This window comes from Pongo abelii, chromosome 11, assembly GCF_028885655.2.
Source record: "Pongo abelii isolate AG06213 chromosome 11, NHGRI_mPonAbe1-v2.0_pri, whole genome shotgun sequence".
Lineage (NCBI taxonomy): Eukaryota > Metazoa > Chordata > Mammalia > Primates > Hominidae > Pongo > Pongo abelii.
In genome coordinates this window covers 87,793,626-87,814,721 of record NC_071996.2, presented here as the reverse complement: position 1 = coordinate 87,814,721, position 21,096 = coordinate 87,793,626, and the positions used below count along the sequence as shown (strand labels likewise).

Here is a 21,096-nt window from a genome sequence, read left to right as displayed (position 1 = left end):
ACAACTATGTCAATTTTTATATTATTATTCTATAAACATTATTAAAATAATTTTTTTAACTTTTCAAACTTTTTTCTTGAAAACTAAGACACAAACATACACATTACCCCAGGCCTACACAAAGTCAGGATCACCAATATCACTGTCTTCCACCTCAATGTCTTGTCCCACTTGAAGGATTTCAGGGGTAATAACACACACGGAGCTGTCATCTGTTGTCATCACAATGCATTCTTCTGGAATACCTCCTGAAGGACCTACCTCAGGCTGTTCTACAGTTAACATTTTTTGTAAGTAGAAGGAGTACTTTCTACAAAAAAAGAATATAGTAAATACATAAACCAGTAACATAATTCTTTATTATCAAGTGTTAGATACTCTACATAGTTTTATGTGCTATACTTTTATATGACTGGTAGTGCAATAGGTTTATTTATGCCAAGATTACCACAGACATGTGAGTAATGCATTGCACTACAACATTTTGATGGATACAGCATCCCTAGGTGATGAAATTTTTTTAGCTCCATTATACTTTTATGAGACCACCATTGTATATGTGATTTATTGTTGACCAACTTTGTACCTGGGTGTAACTCTACATATAAATTTTACTTAATGTTGGGGGATGATTGTCTTTTCTTAGAAAATGAGGTTTTATTTTGATGTGAACAATTTCTGTATACTGCTGTATAGGATTTGAGTAATCAAATACACAGTATGATTGGTAATATGAGTTTCAGCTGCCTCTTTAATCAAGGTAAAACTGTTATTCAATAATAATTTTCTCATTTTACTGAGTGAATTATTTAATAAATAAAATAAGCATATTTATGATAAATTCGTATATAGTAGACTTGGAAAAGAAAGATCAATTAAAAGCTTAATTGTTTTAATAGGCTAGAGTAATTGGGGGATGAGATAAAAGCAGCAAAAGTGAAGCAATATGTTAGAAGACACCTTGCCACAAGCTGAAAGCTGCGGCATTCAGACTACATTTATTGTTCAGAGTGTGCACTAACATAACAACAATGATGACGAAAACCCTGTTTTTTATATTTAAGGCTGACTAATGACAAAGGTTACAAAGGCAAAGTTCACAGTAGGTCTTTTGGAGTCTATTGTCACTTATTTTTTAAACTTAACATCAACTAATTAGGACGTTTTCTTTTAACTTTTTATTTTTTCATGGGAATAGATATTCATTTTTCTGAGCATGCAAGAGTGGAATTGCTGGGTCATATGGTATGTCTATTTTTAGTTGAAAAAGGAATTGCAAACTATTTTCCAGAATGTCTATATTCATATAAGTCTATTAAAATGAATGAAGAAAATTTTGGGAACTTAAAACTTGACAGTAAAAGAATGACTTGACAATAAAAGAATGATCAAATAAAAAAAAACAGATAAGTTGGTCCTTATCACAATTAAAAACCTATGCTCTGTGATAGACCCTGATAAGAAGATGAAAATACAAGCTATAGACTAGGAGAAAATCTTTGCCAACCATGTATCTCACAAAAAACTCCTATATAAAGAATTGTCAAAACTCACAATTTTAAAAAGCCAAGTAAAAATGGGTAAAAGATAGAAACCTGTATTTTACTGAAAAGGATATACAGAAGGCAAGTAAGAACATAAAGCCTGTTTCACATCATCAGCCATTAAAGAAATGCAAATCAAAACTAAATGCAATTTCAAATTAAATGACATTCCATATACCTATAATTATAATAATGTCTAAAATTTTTTAGTGTCTTTTTTGTAGAAATTTATGTTCTTTTGTTCACTTTTCATAGATTTTTTTTCTCATTATTGAGTAGTTTGAGTTCCTTGTATATTTTAGATATTTGTTCCTTATCAGTTATGTGATCTGCAAATATTTCATCTGAATCCATGAGCTGTCTCTCAATTAATTGTTTTCTTTGCTATGTAGAACCTTTTTATTATAGTTTCATAAAATCCCGTTTGTCTATTTTCACTTTTTTCCCTAAAACTCTTTCCAGACCAATGTCGTAGAATTTTGCTCCTATTGCATTCAATTTTTTAATCCATTTTAAGGTGATTCTTGCGTAGGAACTGAGACAAAGTCCCATTTTTATTTTTATTTTTGTATTAGATATTCAGTTTTCCCAGCATCATTTATTGAGGGACTGTCCTTTAATCCTCTTGTGTTCCTCACACTTTTGTTGAAAATCAACTTACTATATAGGCATGTGGGTTTATTTTGGGCTCTTTGTCCTGTTCCATTGGTCAATTTATCTGTTTTTATGGGAATATTATGCTTTATGATAAATATAGCTTTGTAATGTAAACTGAAATCTTTGTAATGTAATCTAATAGTGTGATGCCTTCAGATTTCCTTTTCTCAAGTTTGCTTTAGCTATTAGGGTTTTTTTGTAACTTCTATTTCTCTAAAGAATGTCATTGGAATTTTGATAAAGATTGCATTGAATTTGTAGATTGCTTTGGGTAGTGTAAACATCAAAAATTCAATTTTTCTAATCTATAAACATGAGATTTCTTTACATTTATTTTTCTAATCTATAAACATGAGATATCTTTACATTTATTTTTGTTGCATTCAATTTCTTTCATCAGTGACTTATAGTTTCCAACTATATATATCTGGACAACGTATATATAAAAACAGCTGAACACCTATAATCATCAGAGAAATGTAAATTAAAACCACAATTAGATATCACTTTACACCTGTTAGATTGGCTATTATCAAAAAGATAAAAGACAACAAGTGTTGGCAAGAATATGGAGAAAAGGGAATCCTTATACATCATTGGTGGTATTGTAAATTTATACAATATTTTGAAATATTTATACAGTATTATACAAAATATTATACAATATTTTGAAAATATTTATACAGTATTTTGAAAAATACTGTGGAAGCTCCTCAAAAACCTAAAACAGAATTACCATATAATCCAGCAATCCCACTATTGGGTATATGCCCAAAGGAATTGAAATTGGTATGCTGAAAAGGTATCTGCATGCCCCTGTTCATTGCAGCATTATTTACAATGGCCAGGATATGAAAACAACTTGAGTGTCTATAAACAGATGAGTGGAATAAAAAATGTGATATACTGTACATACACAATAGAATACGATCCATTCTTAAAAAGAAAAAAACAAACAGGCAATTCTGCCTTTTATGACAGCATGGATAAACCTAGGGGACAGCATGCTGAGTAAAATCAGCCAAACAGAGAGACAAATACTATATAACGTAACTTATACATGGAAACTAAAAAAGTCAAACTCATAGAAATTTAGAATAGAATGGTTGTTACCAGAGGCTAGAGGCAGAAGAGGTAGACAGGGAAAGGGAAGACTGGTCAATGGAAAAAAAAGTTACAGTTAGGAGGAATAAATTTTATTTCACAGTAAGCTGACTATAGTTAATAATAATGTATCATGCATTTTAAAATAGCTAAAAGAGAGGATTTTTAATGTTCTCACCATAAAGAAATGATACATATTTGAGGTGACGGCTAATTACCCATATCTGACCATTCCACAACATATATATTCATCAAAACATCACATTGTGCCCCATAAATACGTACAATTATATTTTCACTTAAAAGCAAAATAAAAAATAATAATTAAAAAAGTAAAATTTTAATACTCTGTTCATCATAAAAAACACTATTTTCAAAAATAAAAAAATAATGATGGCACCAAATGCTGATGAGGATGGGGAGAAACTGGATCACTCAACCATCGCTGGTGGAACTTTTATAGATATTTTTGTTATGGATTGACTTGTGTTCCCCTAAATTTTATACATTGAAATCCTAACCACCAATGCCAGTGTACTTGGAGATAGGACCCTTATAGAAGTAATTAAGGTTAAATGGTTTCACAAGAGTAGGTCCTAATCTGGGAAGGACAGAAGAAAGGCCATCTGAGGTCATAGCAAGAAGCTAGGAAAACACCTCATGAAAAACCAACCCTAAAGCATTTTGATCTTGGACTTTCACTTTCTATAACTGTGAGAAAATAAATGCCTTGTGTTTAATGAAGCCAACCTGTCTGTTGCATCTTGTTATGGTAGCCTGAGATTATTAATACATTCTTTTGAAGTGAAAGAGATCCCAATTTTTCTAACTGTATCAGATATGTCGAACAAGTTACGGAAGAAAGAATGGATTCAAAGATGAAAACCAGCAAAAAGAAAAACATAGTTTTTCAAACCACAGTGATATATCTTGATCTCTTTAATAAATATATTGCTGTCTAAATTTGATGGTACAATGGAGTTCCCACATCCTTGAACCACACAAGATGTTAAATTCTAGCAGGCGTGAGTGGAGAAAGCAGAGTTTTCTATAGAGTTTAGAATGTGAAGAGCACATGGCACAAGGGCATGGACCACCCTCTATCATGATTGTGAGTTAACCTCTTTGTTCCTTTCTTATATTGTGATCCTCTGAAAGGAAAAACATTAAAAAACTCTTATAAAACTAAGCAAATGAAACAAGGCAGGTTGACAACAGAATACATACAGAATGAGTGAACATTAAATTTTTGGCTCCTTATTTTGTGTGAGACATAGTGCAAAGCATCAGCAGGAGACAAGTTTATTTTCTAGAGTTTTGCATTCTGAGAAAGGAAGCAAATGTTTCAAAAATATATAAATCTAATACAAATAAAATTGAATCAATGCTATAAAACAGAGCCACTTGTGTGCCCTGTTGCCCCTGACTAATTCTAGTCTGCAGGAAATGTACTCTTTTCTCCCTAGGAAAACCACCTGCATATAACTAACTAGGACTTGAGCTGCTTATGACACTGAAATATCAAAGAAGAAATATTAAGGAGAGGATTAGAAAAGAGAATCCAGTTTCAGAAACATTTACTGGGTTAGAGATTTTAAAAAATGAGGTAGTGGTCACCTGCATAGAAAATATCTACTTAAAAAGAGATTAGATCGAGGTAACAGAAACCTTTTACAAAACTTAGAGATATTTTAATAAAGTTCAAGAGGAAGAAAATTCAGTCATAATGACTGAAAAAAGATTACATAAGAAGGTCTTACATAATCCACACATTAATTTAATCATACATTTGTGTGGGCTGGTAATACATGACATGATCAAATAATTCTTGTGAATCTTTTCATGGAGCTTTTCAACATTATGCTGTAATCAAAGTTCTCTGGCAGATGTTGAGGAGGGGAGTGCATTGGCAGAAGGGGGCATGTTTTCCATCATGGAAACCATTGTGTATGTACATAGCCAAATAATTTGCCTCCTTATAGGCCCAGAACTGTAAGGAAATAAGTCATTTTAAAACCATTAAGTCAAATTATCTTACTAGAATAAAATTACTAACACAAATCACTAACAGAGAATGGAACAGCATGAACTAAGGTTCTTTATATATAAAACTTGTAAATGGTATGTTTTATTCATTTATGTACATACTCCCACAAATTGATCTTTTCAAAATGACTTACTTTATATTTTCAGTATTTTTTCTACAGATTTTGTACTAAACTTTATTAGAACCTACTACTTTGCAGGTAAATTCTCTACTTCCTTTATTCTCCCTTGGCTTCTAAAAATGGCATAAAAATTATAAAATTTTACCATATTAAAGGAATCCTAAGTACTTAAGTAGTTCTCAATTATAATTTCACTTTCAACTTTTTCTGGGAGTCTGTAGGAGAGTACAAGGTATCACACAGTGGTACAGATATCAGTTTTCTCCCACTCGATGACTTTTTATGTGTTCATCTATAACTTATTTATAGAATTTAATTCTGGCATAGAAACGATTCATCTGTTCTCTTAGCAGTGGCAGAAGATACTCCATAAAATTAATGGATTGAGATTATTTCCTAAAATATCAACCTTAAAATGTTGTGCAGGAAAGTGAAGCAGAGAAAATACTGTTCATTTGATGCTAATTTATCTAATTCACCATACATTCACTTATTCTTCACAGTCATTTCACATTTGATATTGACTCGCTCTGAATAACTATATCATTCCAAAACATTACTAAAGCCAGAACTATTTTTAAAAGGATAAGTCAATGTATATATTTAGTGCATTCAAAATAAATAAAATCCCTAAATTTTAATAACACATATAACACCTAGAAAACAATAGATTGGTCTTTATTTCTGAATGTATACTGAAAAGAAACATCACAGTTGTCTTTGTGATTATAGTGTAAATAGCCAAAATAAGTACATCAAAAACATGCTGAATTGTGAGAAAGCTAACATATTAAGTCACACGCTTTAATCAAAATGACTGATATCCTTAAATCCAATATCTTCTTCTTTTCACATTCCTAAGAATAAACAGCTTCTTTTTAAGCTACTTGTCAATAGCTCACAAAATTCAAATGTTCATCTATTTAATAGATAAATTCTATTTCTATAAATAGATTTTACAAATAGACTTTGAAATTCAGCACTGCTAATGTATGATTATGCATTAGTCCTTTCTGATTACTTACACACATTCATGCTTTATATGCTCAGTTCACATTTCAAATTTATAACTGATGGACATTTTTCTACTACAAAGGTCTTTCCAATCATTTTCCTTGATATAACAATGTTACAATTGAGAATGGACACCATAATTTGGAAACCTCAACAGTCAGTGTAGGGTGCCGCTCAAATGGTTGGGAGAGGAGCTCAGTGGACACTGTCTCAGTGAAAACAGTCTTTTGACTGGTGAAAACTGTAAAAACAGCTGTAGTCTGCTGACATTTTTCTAAGGACAAACAGCCAATAGTGAAATATGTATTCAAGAATATATATTTAAACTCAGAAAAAAGAGAGAGAGTCTGTGGCATTTGAGCCACAATCCACTTCAATTTTCTCTTCCCTCTCCCAGCTCATTGTTACTTCAGCTCTTCACTAGTCAGACTAAAAGACCAGGCCGTTTTTCCTCACCAATTACTAGTTTAGGGCTATATTTTCAGTTGAGGGCTTCAGTTTCGCACTGGGAGAGGCAGGTTGTTGACATCTCTTAGCTTCAATTCTGCAGTTGTAAAAACTCCATTTCAAATAGATGTGGCCAAAAAAGACTAGTTTTATTACTTCACTCACAGGGCAGAAGTTCTACCCCAAGTACAGTAGGCTGGAAATACTGAGGCCCAGTTGTCTCTATGTCTCTACTACAGTTTGCTCATGAGGTAGAGGTTCCACACTGGGAGGGGCAAGCCAAGAAGATCAAGAACTACTATCTTTGGCCAGTGCCCTGCTTAGAGAACAATAATGTCACAGAGAAGAAGTAGGCTGCTGTCCTCAACCTCAGCTACAGTACAGTAATACACTAAGACTGCCTTTATTTGGAACAGAGTATGGGGAAGTTCATTGGTAAGGGCAACAAAGAGGTGACTGGTAGCTCTATGATGCAAATACCAAAAAAATGATAGACCATGTAGATATTTAAAACAGAAAATGCTAGGGAAAGAGAAAGTTAAAAAGAAAGTTTGTGGGGTCTGCCTCAACGTGTAGCGACATCCTGGCTCTGCAAAGTTGCCCACATTTTACTGGATCAGACTATGGAGAAATGTATGCTCCACAATGTAGCCAAAAACAATACAGCGTCTGCTGGCTATTAGTGGAGATTACCAGCTGAATGTGAAACAATAGAGGCTGACTAGCAAGAAGCTTAACAGGGAGACCGGGAGAAAAACACTTAAAGAGATCCACACTAAAATCAATCCCACTCTGGTGGTAAGAGAAATTGTGTGCAAGGCCAAGACTGGACTCTCTAGGGAACATCAAAGGAGGCACACTGTGGGAGGAAATAAATTTCACAAATAAAGTCGAGGAAAGTCACTAAATAATAACAAGCCATATGAATGTAAGTTGAATCAGTTTTTAGAGTTGATTTAATATATTATCTAAAATGTCCAGTTATAAATGAAAAATTATGAGATATTTAGAAAATAAAAAAGAAAGAGTAATTTGTTTTCAGAATAAAAAGCACTGAATACAATCTGTCTTCAGGGAGGCCCAGATACTCGACTTAACAGACAAAATTGTTCAAATAGCTAGTATAACAATGTTCAAAGAAAGAAATATCACCATGCTTAAAGAACTTAAGAAGGGGGCTAGGCATGGTGGCTCATGCCTGTAATACCAGAATTTGGGAGGGCAAGGTGGGAGAATCACTTGATCTTACAAGTTAGAGATCAGCCTGGGCACTATGATGAAACCTAATATGTACTAAAAGTACAAGAAATTAACCAGGCATGGCGGCATGCACCTCTAATTCTGGCTACTCAAGAGGCTGAGGTGGTAGGATCATCTGAGCCTGGAAAGTTGAGGTTGCAGTGAGCCATGATCATACCACTGTACTCCAGCCTGGACAACAGGAGTGAAACCCTGTCTCAAAGCAAAACACAAAAAACAAAAAAAGAATTAATTTAAGAAAGGTATGATGGCATTGACTCATCAAATAGAGAATACTTATAAAGAGATAGAAATTCTAAGAAGAACTAAACTGAAGTTCTAGAGTTGAAGGTTTTATGCCAACAAAAATGAAAATTTATGACAGGAGCAACAGATTTAAGCTGTCAGGGGAAAGAATCAGTGAACACAAAGATAGATTCATAGTGACAAATCTGAAAAAAAAACTTAAAAAAACAGAAAAGAACAGAGTATATAAGAAATGTACAACGTAGTTAAGTAAAACAACATATAAATGATGAGAGTGTAAGAAGGAGGAGAGCAAGTGAGAAGAAAATATATTCCAGAAAATAATGCCTTAAATTTCCTCAAATTTTATGAAAATCATTATTCTAGACATGCAGGAAACTCAGCAACTTCAGGTTGGTGTATATAAAGAGATCCATGCCTAGTCATATCATCATCAAAATGTTGAAAGACAATGATTAAATCTTGAACAAGAGAAAAATGAGTAATCACATAAAGGGATGATGTATAAGATTATCATGTATAAGATTAATGAATGACTTCTCAAAACAAAGAATGGACACCAAAAGGCAGTGGGATAATCTGTTTAAAGAGTTCAGGGCCAGTGGACTGTCCACCAAGAACTTTATGTACAAGAAAATAATCTTTTCCATGTAGAGTAAAAACACAAATTTATTGCAAAGCAGATCAAATTTACAAAAATTAAAAAAAAAAAAGAATGTTTTTGAGGCAGAAAGGAAGTAGCACCAGACAATAATGTGATTACACATGAAAATATAGGGTACTTGTTATGGTCTGAAATGTCATGCCTTCCAAAAATTTATATGTTGAAGTCCTAGCCTCAGAATGTAATGATATTTGGAGATAAGGTCTTTGAACTGGTAATAAAATTAGGCCCTTAATGTGCATCCTATCAAATATAATCTTATCTTTATTAAAAGAGAAAATTTGGGCACAGACATATACAGAAGGAAGACAATATAAAGATACAGAGAAAAGCTAAGGACACAGACCCGAAAGAGTTCTCCTTTTTTTTTTTTTTTTTTTTTTTGAGATGGAGTCTCACTGTGTCACCAGGCTGGAGTGCAGTGGTGATCTTGGCTCACTGCAACCTCACCCTTCCAGGTTCAAGCAATTCTCCTGTCTCAGCCTTCCAAGTAGCTGGGACTACAAGCTCACGCTACCATGCCCAGCTGATTTTTGTATTTTTTGTAGAGACTGGGTTTCAACATGTTGTCCAGGATGGTCTCCATCTCTTGACCTTGTGGTCCCCCCTGCCTTTACCTCCCAAAGTGCTGGGATTACAGGCATCAGCCACCATGCCCGACCCAGTTGTGTTTTTTTAAATGACCCTTAGAAGAAATCAACTTTGCAAAAACCTTCATCTTAGACTTCTAATTTCCAGAGTAGAAAAAATATTTTTAAACTCCAGAATGGAAAATAAATTTCTATGTTTAAGCCACTCGACCTGTGCTACCTTCCTACATCAGCCCAAGCAAATGTTAGTGTTGCTAAATGCCGTGCTTGTAGAAGTGACTATGTAGGTAATTACTGAAAGTTATATAAACGTGGAGTAGAAACAGCGGTGTTTGGAGGCTCCCATTGAAAAAAACCATAATAAGCATGTGAATTCTTCACCAGCAATCAAGGTATCCAGGTTCTTTCATTACAACTGACTAGCCAGGCTGGCCTGGCCCACAGACAGAAGGAGGAACAGTGTGGTGCGGCTGTCCACCTGAAGACCACACCTGAGAACCAAAGGAGACAGTGAGTGACCGTGCTACCCAGCCAGGTAAGCCATGCTTTTTCCATGGAACTGTGCAACCAACCCACGGATCTAAAGTTCCCACTCGTGAACCCACACCACCTGGGCCTTGTATTCCAATCCCAGAACGTGCAGACTCCTAACAGCCTTTCAGCTGGAGTCCGCTTAGGCTTACCTAACTTCCAGTGGGAGGGGCAACCAGCACCTGGGCTGTAGCTGACTACTGTCTAAGCCATCTGAGCTCCTTGGGGGAGGGGCAGCAGCCAGCACTAGGACTCACAACTGCCTAACATGCTAATCCCCTTGGGTTGCGGAAGGGCAGCATCCATCTCTATAGCTCCAGGCTGTGCTTTTCCCCTGCTGGAGCCAGGGAGGCTGGAGCGCTTGGTCCCAAGACTTGCTGTGGTAGTCTGTGGTCAGAGTGCTTCAGGCCTGACCCTGACCCATCTTTTCTTATTGGGCAGGGCTTCCCTGAAGGAACTCCAATAACTCCAGCCAGAGGCTCAGGGTCAGAACCCAGATGTCCCTGGGCCAGACCACTTAAGGGGAAGGGTGGCCACAGTCTCTGCAGACCAGCAGGCTTAGCCTTTTCTGAGGAATGTGGGCAGCCCAGACAAGTAGGTTTCCCCCAAGGAAGGCACAGCCCCTCCACCAAGTGACAAAGCCTTCATTAAATGGGTCCTGTTCCCTGTGCCACCCAACTGAATGTGACTCTCCGACAGGTGTTGTCAGACCCCTATTCAGGAACAATTCTACTGACATAAGGTTGATGCCCCTCAAGGTCAGAGGTCCCAGAAGAACGAGCAGGCACCCATGTTTGCCGTTTTCCAGCCTCCTTGAGTGAAATCTCCAGGTGCAGGAGTGAATCAGGTGAATAGGGCCTGAAGTGAATCCCCAGCAAACTTCAGCAGCCCTATAGAAGAGGGATCTGACCATTGAAAGAAAAACAAGCAGAAAGCAACAACAACAGCAACAACAAAAACAACAAAGCCCCACAAAAACCCATCCAAAGGTCAGCAGCCTCAGAGACCAAAACTAGACAAACTCACGAAGGTGAGAGTCAAAGAAAAATCCCTGAAATCCCAAAAGGCAAGAGTGCCTCTTCTTTTCCAAATGATTGCAATGTCTCTTCAACCAGGGCACAGGACTGGATGGAAGATCAGATGGATGAATTGAAAGAAGTAGGCTTCAGAAGATGGGTAATAAAAAGCTGTGCTAAACAAAAGGAGCATGCTCTAACCCAATGCAAAGAAGCTAAGAACCTTGATAAAAGATAGAGGAAATGCTATGTATCTAGAATAATCATTTTAGAGAGGAACATAAATGACCTGATGGAGCTGAAAAACACAGCATGAGAACTTAGTGAAGCACACACAAATATCAATAGCTGAATTGACGAAGCAGAATAAAGGTTATCAGAGTTTGAGGATCACCTTGCTGAAATAAGGCATGCAGACAAGACTAGAGTAAAAGGAATGAAAGGAATAAACAAAGCCTCCAGGAAATATGGGACTTCATAAAAAGACCAAACCTATGATTGATTGGAGTACCTGAAGGAGACAGGGAGAATGGAAACAAGCTGGAAAACACACTTCAGGATATTATGCAGGAGAACTTCCCCAACCTAGCAAGGCAGGCCAACATGCAAATTCAGGAAATACAGAGAACACCATTAAGATACTCTACAAGAAGATCAACCCCTGAGACACATAATCGTCAGATTATCCAAGGTTAAAATGAAGAAAAATACTGTTCAGCACAGTCAAAGACAAAGATCAGGTCACTTGCGAAAGGAAGCCCATCAGACTAAGAGCAGACCTCTCAGCAGAAACTCTACAAGCCAGAAGATACTGGGGGCCAATATTCAACATTCTTAAAGAAAATAATTTCAACCCAGAATTTCCTATCCAGTCAAACTAAGCTTCATAGCAAAGGAGAAATAAAGTACTCTCCAGACAAGCAAATGCTAAGGGATTTCATTATCACCAGGCCTGCTCTGCAAGAGCTCCTGGAAGAAGCACTAAAAGTGGAAGGAGAAAGCCAGTACCAGCCACTGCAAAAACACACCAAAATATAAAGAAAGACCAATGACACTATGAAGAAACTGCATCAACTAGTGTGCAAAATAACCAAATAACAGCAAGATGACGGGATCAAATTCACACATAACAATACTAACCTTAAAGGTAAATGGGCTAAATGCCCCAATTAAAAGATACAGACTGGCAAATTGGATAAGGAGTCAAGACCCATCCGTGTGCTGTATTTAGGAGACTCATCTCACATCCAAAGACACACATAGGCTCAAAATAAAGGGATGGAGGAAAATTTACTAAGCAAATGGAAAAAAAAAATAAAGAAGCAAGGGTTGCAATCCTAGTCTCTGACAACACAGATTGTAAACCAACATAGATCAAAAAAGACAAAGGAGGGCATTACATAATGGTAAAGGGAACAATTCAATAAAAAGAGCTAACTATTCTAAATATATATGCACCCAATACAGAAGCACCCAGATTCATAAAACAAGTTCTTAGAGATCTACAAAGAGACTTAGACTCACACACAATAATAGTGAGAGATCTTAATACCTCACTGTCAGTATTAGGCAGATCAATGAGACAGAAAATTACAAACAGTATTCAGGTCTTGAACTCAACTCTGGATCAAGTGGACCTCATAGATGTCTACAGAACTCTTTACCCCAAATCAACAGAATATACATTCTTCTCAGTGCAACATGGCACTTATTCTAAAATCGACCACGTAATTGGAAGTAAAACACTCCTCAGCAAATGCAAAAGAACTGAAATCATAACAGTCTCTCAGACAACAGTGCAATTAATTTAGAACTCCGGATTAAGAAACTCACTCAAAACCACACAATTTTATGGAAATTGAACAACCTGCTCCTGAATGACTCCTGGGTAAATAATGAAATTAAGGCAGAAATCAATAAGTAATTTGAAACCAATGAGAACAAACAAACAATATACCAGAATCTCTGGGACACAGCTAAAGCAGTTTTAAGAGGGATATTTATAGCACTAAATGACCACATCAGAAAGCTCGATAGATTTCAAATCGACACTCTAACATCACAATTAAAAGAGCTGGTGAGGCAAGAGCAAATAAATACAAAAGCTAGCAAAAGACAAGCAATAATTAAGATCAGAGAAGAACTAAGAGATAGAGACACCAAAAAACCCTCCAAAAAGTCAATCAATCCAGGTTTGTTGAAAAAATTAACAAAATAGATAGAGTACTAGCTAGACTAATAAAGAAGAAAAGAGAGAAGAATCAAATAGACACAATAAAAAATGATAAAAAGAATAAAGAAACTGACCCCAAAGAAATACAAATTACCATCATATAATACTATACACACTCTACACAAATAAACCAGAAAATCTAGAAGAAATGGATAAATTCCTGGACACATACACCATCCCAAGACTAAACCAGGAGGAAGCTGAATCCCTGAACAGACCAATAACAAGTTCTGAAATTGAGGCAACAATTAATAGCCTACCAACCAAAAAAAGGCCAGGACCAGATGGATTCAGAGCTGAATTCTACCAGAAATACAAAAAGGAGATCATATCATTCCTTCTGAAACTTTTCCAAACAACTAAAAAGGAGGGACTTATCCCTAACTTATTTTATGCAGCCAGCGTCATCCTGATACCAAAACCTGGCAGAGATACAACAAAAAAAGAAAACTTCAGGCCAATATCCCTGATGAACATCGATGTGAAAATCCTCAATAAAACACTGACAAGCTGAATCCAGGAGCACATTAAAAAGCTTATCCACCACAATCAAGTTGGCTTCATCCCTGGGATGCAAGCCTGGTTAAACATATGCAAATCAATAAACAATAGATGCTAGTGAGGCTGTGGAGAAAGAGGAACACTTTTACACTGTTGGTGGGAATGTAAATTAGTTCAACCATTGTGGAAGAAAGTATGGTGATTCCTCAAGGATCTAGAATCAGAAATACCATTTGACTCAGCAATCCCGTTACTGGGTACATACCCAAAGGAATATAAATCATTCCACTATAAAGACACATACACACGTATGTTTATTGCAGCACTATTTACAATAGCAAAGACATGGAACCAACCCAAATGCCCATCAATGATAGACTGGTTAAAGAAAATGTGGTACATATACACCATGAAATACTATGCTGCCATAAAAATAATGAGATCATGTCCTTTGCAGGAACATGGATGAAGCTGGAAGATCATCCTCAGCAAACTAACACAGAAACAGAAAACCTAACACTACATGTTTTCACTTATAAGTGGGAGTTGAACAATGAGAACACATGGACACAGAGAGGGGAACAACACATGTCAGGGTCTATTGGTGGTTGAGGGATGAGGGGAGGGAACTTAGAGGATGGATCAATAGGTGCAGCAAACCACAATGGCACATGTCTATCTATGTAACAAACTTGCAGGTTCTGCACATGTATCCCATTTTTTTAGAAGAAATGTTTAAAAAGACATACAAACAGCCAACAAACATAAAAAATTACATAATTGTATTTTTTCTTTTTCATATTTATTGATTTAAAAGCAATTTAAAAAACAATATGTAGGCTGGGTGTGGTGGCTCATGCCTGTAATCCCAGCACTTTGGGAGGCCAAGGTGGGAGGACCACCTGAGGTCAGGAGTTCGAGACTAGCCTGGCCAAGTTGGTGAAATCCTGTCTCTACTAAAAATACAAAAATCAGCTGGGCATGGTGGTGCACGCCTGTAATTTCCGCAACTCTGGAGGCTGAGGCAGGAGAATTGCTTGAACATGGGAGGCAGAAGTTGCAGTGAGCTGAGATCACACCACTGCACTCCAGCCTAGGTGACAGAGAAAGATTCCATGTTGGGAAGAACAAACAAACAAAAACCCCAAAACAAACAAACAAAAAAACCCAATATGTATATAGTTGTAGTGTTGAGACTAAATATGTAAAACTGTAATGTACTGGAGAATAACATCACAAAGGAGATGGGGGGGAAGCTTCATGAGTGAAAGAAAGTTTCACAAGTTGAGAAATCAAATCCACAAGAATAATTAATAAAATCAGAATTAGTAATTAGGAAAGTTGCTACAACTAAGTCTGTAAGTATATACTCCCTTTGCTTAGCTTCTTTAGAAAGCACAAAATTATTTACAGTCAACTATTGTCTTCCATTCAATATCACTTCACTCCCTTGATTGTTTCCTTTGTTGGGCAGTAGCTTTTTAGTTTAACATAGTCTGATTTCCCTATTTTCATTTTTGTTACCTATACTTTTCAGTCCTTAGCCGTAAAATATTTGCTACCCCAAAGTCCATAGGCTTTTCCCCCTATATTTTCTTCTACTAGTTTAATCATTTTGGGTCTTACGTTGAAATCCTAAAAACATTTTTAGTTGATTTTTGTGTATGGTGAGAAATAGAGGCTTGCTTTCATTCTTCTGCATATGGATATTCAGTTTTCTCAGCACCATTTATTTAAGAGGAATTCCTTTTCTCACCACATATTCTCTGTCTTTGTTGAAAATCAGTTGGTTGTAAATACATAGATTTATTTCTTGGTTCTCTGTTTCATTTAGTTGTGCTCTGATATTTATTATTCCTTTCCTTCTATTCATTTTGTATTTGGTTTGTTTTTTCTAGTTTCCTGAGGTGTATCATGTGGTTGTTTATTTACAATTTTTCTACTTTTTTGATGTAGGTGTGCATTGCTATAAACTTTTGTCTTAGCACTGTTTTTCCTGTGTCCCATAGGTCCTGGTATGTTGTGTTTACATTTTCATTTGTTAAAATATTTTTTCCTATTTTCTTCTTTATTTCTTCATTGACCCAATGATTATTCAGGAGCATGTTGTTCACTTTCTATGTAATTGTACAGTTTTCAAAGTTCCTCTTTTTGTTGGTTTCTAGTTTTATTTTATTATGGTCTGAAAAGACACTTGATAGAATTTCAATTTTTTCAATTTGTTGAGACTTGTTTTCTATCCTAACATATGGTCTATCCCAGAGAATATTCCATGTGCTGATGAGAAGAATTTGCATTCTACAGTTGCTAGATAGAATGTTCTGTGTTTTTTAAGTCCATTTGGTCTGATGTTCAGTTTAAGATAAATGTTTCTTTATTGAATTTCTGTCTAGATGATCTGTTTAATGATGAGCATGGGATATGGAAGTTTCCAATTATTATTGTATTGGAGCCTATCTCTCTTTTTAGATCCAATATGCCTGAGTGCTCTGGTGTTGGGTGCATATATATTTAGAATTTTTTATCCTCTTGCAGAATATATCCATTTATCACTATATAATAATCTTCTTTTTCTCCTTTTACTGTTTTTGACTTAAAGTCTGTTTTATCTGATTCAAGTAGAACTACTCCTGCTCATTTTTGGTTTTGTTTGCATGAAATATATCCTTCTATCTCTTTAATTTCAGTCTCTATATATCTTTACAGATGAAGTGAGATTCTTGTAGGCAGCATATAGTTGGGCAATGCATTTTTTTCTTAACTCAATCTCTATCTTTGAATTGGGAAATATAATTCATTGACATTCAAGATTATTATTGATAGGTGAGGCCTTATTTCTGTCATTTTAAAAATTGTTTTCTTGTTGTTTTGTATATTTTTTGTTTCTCTTTCTCTCATTGTTTATTATTACAGTTTGGTGTTTTTCTGTAGTGGTAATATTTGAGTCCTTTGTCTTTCTCGTTTTTGTGTCTGCTCTATCAGTGAGTTTTACACTTCTGTCTGTTTTTCTGATAGTAGATAGCATCCTTTCACTTCTGGGTGTAGGATACCCTTAAGCATTTCTTGTATGGCTGGTATAGCGCTGATGAATTTCATCAGTTTTTCCTTGTCTTGGAAAGATTTTATTTCTCCTTCATTCCCAAAGAATAGCTTTTCTGAGTACAGTATTCTTGGCTGACAGCTTTTTTCTTTCAGCACTTTGAATATATCATTCCATTCTCTTTTAGCCTGTAGCATGTCTACTGATAAATCTGCTGTTATTCTGATGAGGCTTCCCTTATATATGGCTTGACACTTTTCTCTTGCTGATTTTAGAATTCACTCCTTGTTTTTGACTTTTGACAGTTTGATTGTAATGTACCTTGAAGAATACATTTCTATTCAGGGATATGTGAGCTTCCTGCATCTAAAGTCTACACCTCTCATAAGACTTACAACGTTTTCAGTTATTTGGTTAAATAGATTTTCTATGCCATTGATCTCTTCTTTGCCTTCTAGAACACCCAAAATTAAAATATTTAGTCACTTTATTATTATTATTATGTCTCGTATGTCATGTTGGCTTTTTTCATTCTTTTTTATTCTTTTTTCTCTGACTGGGTTATTTTAAAAAACCCATATTCAAATTCAGAAATGGTTTTTTCTGCTTGACCTAGTCTATTATTGAAGCTCTCAATTATATTTTTTATTTTATTTTTTAAATTATTCAGTTCCATGATTTCAGTTTGGTTATTTATTAACTATCTCTTTGTTGAATTTCTTATTTGCATCTTGAGTTGTTTTTCCAATTTGTTTATATTATTTATCTATGGCTTCTTGTATCCTACTGAGCTTCTTTAATATCATTATTTTGAATTCTGTTCAGAAATTTTACAGATGTCCTTTGGAATCTATTACTTGGAGAATTATTGTGTTTCTTAGGAGTTGTTACGTTTTCTTGCATTATCATGTTTCTTATGCTCTTATGTTCATATCTATGTATCCCCATGTAAGAATCACTTCTTTCAGTTTTTTCCATTGGCTTTTAAGGGGAAATAATTTTTTCCTATAGCTGTATGTTATAGTGATAAACACCTACATTTGAAAAGAATGAAGATTACAAATCAATCACTTAAGTGGCCCTCTTCCTCATTGACTTTCAAAGTGCCTGCTAATGAAGTGTAAACTTAGTCTGTTTTTTAGGCTTTTCATGGTGTGGCTAAAACCTGTTTTTTTTTTAACTTCTTATTTTCTGTGTCTTTTCACTCATGCTAATGAAGATATCCTACTAGCTGTTTTCTCTACTGCCTTGTATTTTTTTTATGCTTTGTCCATATTTTTCCTTTGCATTTCTTTCTTTATTTCTCCATGTTCTAGTCTTTCTTACATTTTCTTCATTTCTCATTCAATTTAAGTCTTAGAACATGGAAATTCATCTTTTAACCAACATACATGCTAAATCTACCAATGAATGACAGTTGTGTAATGACAGAGGCCACTTTTTCTCTGCGTAGAAACAATGGCACATCATTCTTCCCTTTGTTTCCTTTTTGAATACTGTGGTTATTTTCATTAGGCTTATATAAGCAACCAGTTTTTGGATTTTTAAAAAATATTTTAGCACCCTTTGAGATCATTTTGGTGCAAATCTGTTTCTACTTAGTATCATATATTTTTAAAATCTTCCTTATAACACATGTAAACTGACAGTAAATTCTGTCAGCTTTCCTTTGGCTGAAAAGTCTTTCCTTCCTTCATTTTGCAAGGCCGTTTTGCATAGCATAATTTTGAATTGAGAAATTATTTTTTCTTGAAGTATTTGAAAAAGGTCACTCTATTGTCTTTGGGCTTGTATGGTTTTACAGTGAAAGCCTACTGTGTTTTTAACCTATGTTTTTCTGTATGTAACCTGTCATATTTGTCTGGCTGCCTTCAATATTCTTTATATCTTTGATTTTCCGCAGCTTAAAAATGAAATGTCTGGGTGGTGTGTTGTGTGTTTGTGTGTGGGTGTGCACGTGCATGCATGTGTGTGTTGTTTATATTGTTTGGGGTTCACTGTGATTCTAGGACCTAAAGTTTGATGGGGTTTTTTTTTTCATTATTTTTGGAAAATGCTCAGTCATTATATTTTTAAATATTTCTTCCTCCCCATTTTCGTTCACTTTTGCAATTTTGATCACATACATGTTAAAATAGTTTTTTTCTTAATTGTCCCACAGCTTTTGAATGTCTCCTTTATTGGTTTTCTTCACTCCTTTTTCTCTATGTATTTCAGTAGAGAAAATGTTTAATGAATGTATTAATCCATTCTTACACTGCTATGAAATTCCCTAGACTGGGTAATTTATAAAGGAAAGAGGTTTAATTGACTCACAGATCCACATGGCTGGGGAGGTCTCAGGAAACTTAAAATCATGGCAGTAGGCAAGGGAGAAGCAGGTACCTTCTTCACAGGGTGGCAGGACGGAGTGAATACAAGCAGGGGAAATGACAGATGCATATAAAACCATCAGATGTTGTGAGACTCACTCATTAGCACGAGAAAAGAATCGGGGGAAACCTCCCCCATGATACAATTACCTGGTGCAATTACCTGGTCCTGCCTTTGACATGTGGGGATTATGGGGATTACAATTCAAGGTGAGATTTGGGTAGAGACACAGAGGCAAACCATATCAGTGACCTATCTTCAAGCTTCCTGATTCTTTCCTTAAATATGATGAGTACTCTTATGAAACTTTTAACATAATTCTTCATCCTTGTTACAAGCTTTGGTTTCTAGCATTTCTATTTGATTTTCATCATATCCGTTTTTCTAAAAATTCTCATGAAACTATGACTATTTCCTAACCTTTTCATTAGATCCTTTAACATATTAGTAATAGTTACTTAAAATTCACTGTATTATATTTCCAACATCTATATCCTTCTATGAGTCTGATTTTGTTTTTTAAATGTTGAAAGTGAGTTGGAATTTTTTTGCACTTCTGTGTTTCTTGTAATTTTATATTGAATGCTGAACACTGAATTCTGGACATATAACAGCAGAGGCTGATCTGAGGTAAGTAGCAATCGTGCTGAAAAATGGCATACTGTTTTTTCTGCCTGATGGATATTGTGGGGATTTAGTCAATTTAGACAAGATTTCAGCTGGATTTGGGGATTTTGTTGCTATGATTTTTTATAATTGATCACCTGCATAAAATTCTTCTAACATTACCTTGTATAGCTAGGGATGCTAATTTTTTTAAAATTATTGTTTCTTCTCTACTTTCAGTGTTCATATGTACCATATGTACCTGTTTCCCAGAGTCTGTATTTGTCTATGCTTGTGATCTTCTCCAGGTGTAAAATGTAATCACTTGTGACTGTGTTCTTGATAATCTAACGGTGGAATGTAGCTGAAATTTTCTGTTATTTTTTCATTTGCCTTTTTAGTCAGGCCTTGTTTCTCTGTACAAATAATATATTCACGATCAAAATCAAATATAAAATTCTCCTCCATGAAGATCTCTTTTTCCTTTTCTTCTGCTGGATGTCTGTTTTTCCTCTTTTGAATCTCATAGGACTTAATTTATCCTCCCCTTGGTAAGTTCCACATTTTATTTTGTAATAAACATGCATAAATTTTATCTAATCTTTAAGGTATTGGAACTTTAAGTGCTTACATTGTTTTCCTACATATCTTACAATTCCTAAAGTATGTGAATACAGTCAGTTATCAATAAATACCTACAGAATAAGACCACTTTTGACATAATCTAATGTGTGATACATATTTGGGAAATTTGTCATAGAGCAATTAGTAGTTTGTAGCTTATATTAGTCATTGTAAAATGAACATTTTAATGCATAATAAAAATAAATATATAAAAAGAGATCTGAAGATTGAATCATAAATTTCCTTCATAAGTTATTAGCTTCATGTGTTAAGCTAATTATTTTATTAAATTAAAATTTCTGGGTCACTCTAGGTAGGGTATTTAATTTTTTAAAAGGGATAGCCTCACAATATATTGCTGAATCTGCAATGCTACTACATTTTATTTCTTTACAGGATGCACTTTTCAATGAAGAGGAAAGATGATATAGTACAAATATTTGATTGATATTGAAGGGGTACTAGAACTCCCATAATA

General features: G+C 35.0%; 1 long non-coding RNA gene across 1 annotated transcript in view; it reads left to right on the top strand.

Moving 5' to 3' along the window:
• Positions 1-234: 234 nt before the first annotated feature.
• Positions 235-21,096, top strand: part of LOC129058065 (uncharacterized) — a 37,388-nt gene continuing 16,526 nt past the window's right edge. The window contains exons 1-2 of the long non-coding RNA XR_008522891.1: positions 235-290; positions 10,079-10,229. This is a non-coding gene — a long non-coding RNA (uncharacterized LOC129058065). The remainder of the gene's footprint in view (positions 291-10,078; positions 10,230-21,096) is intronic.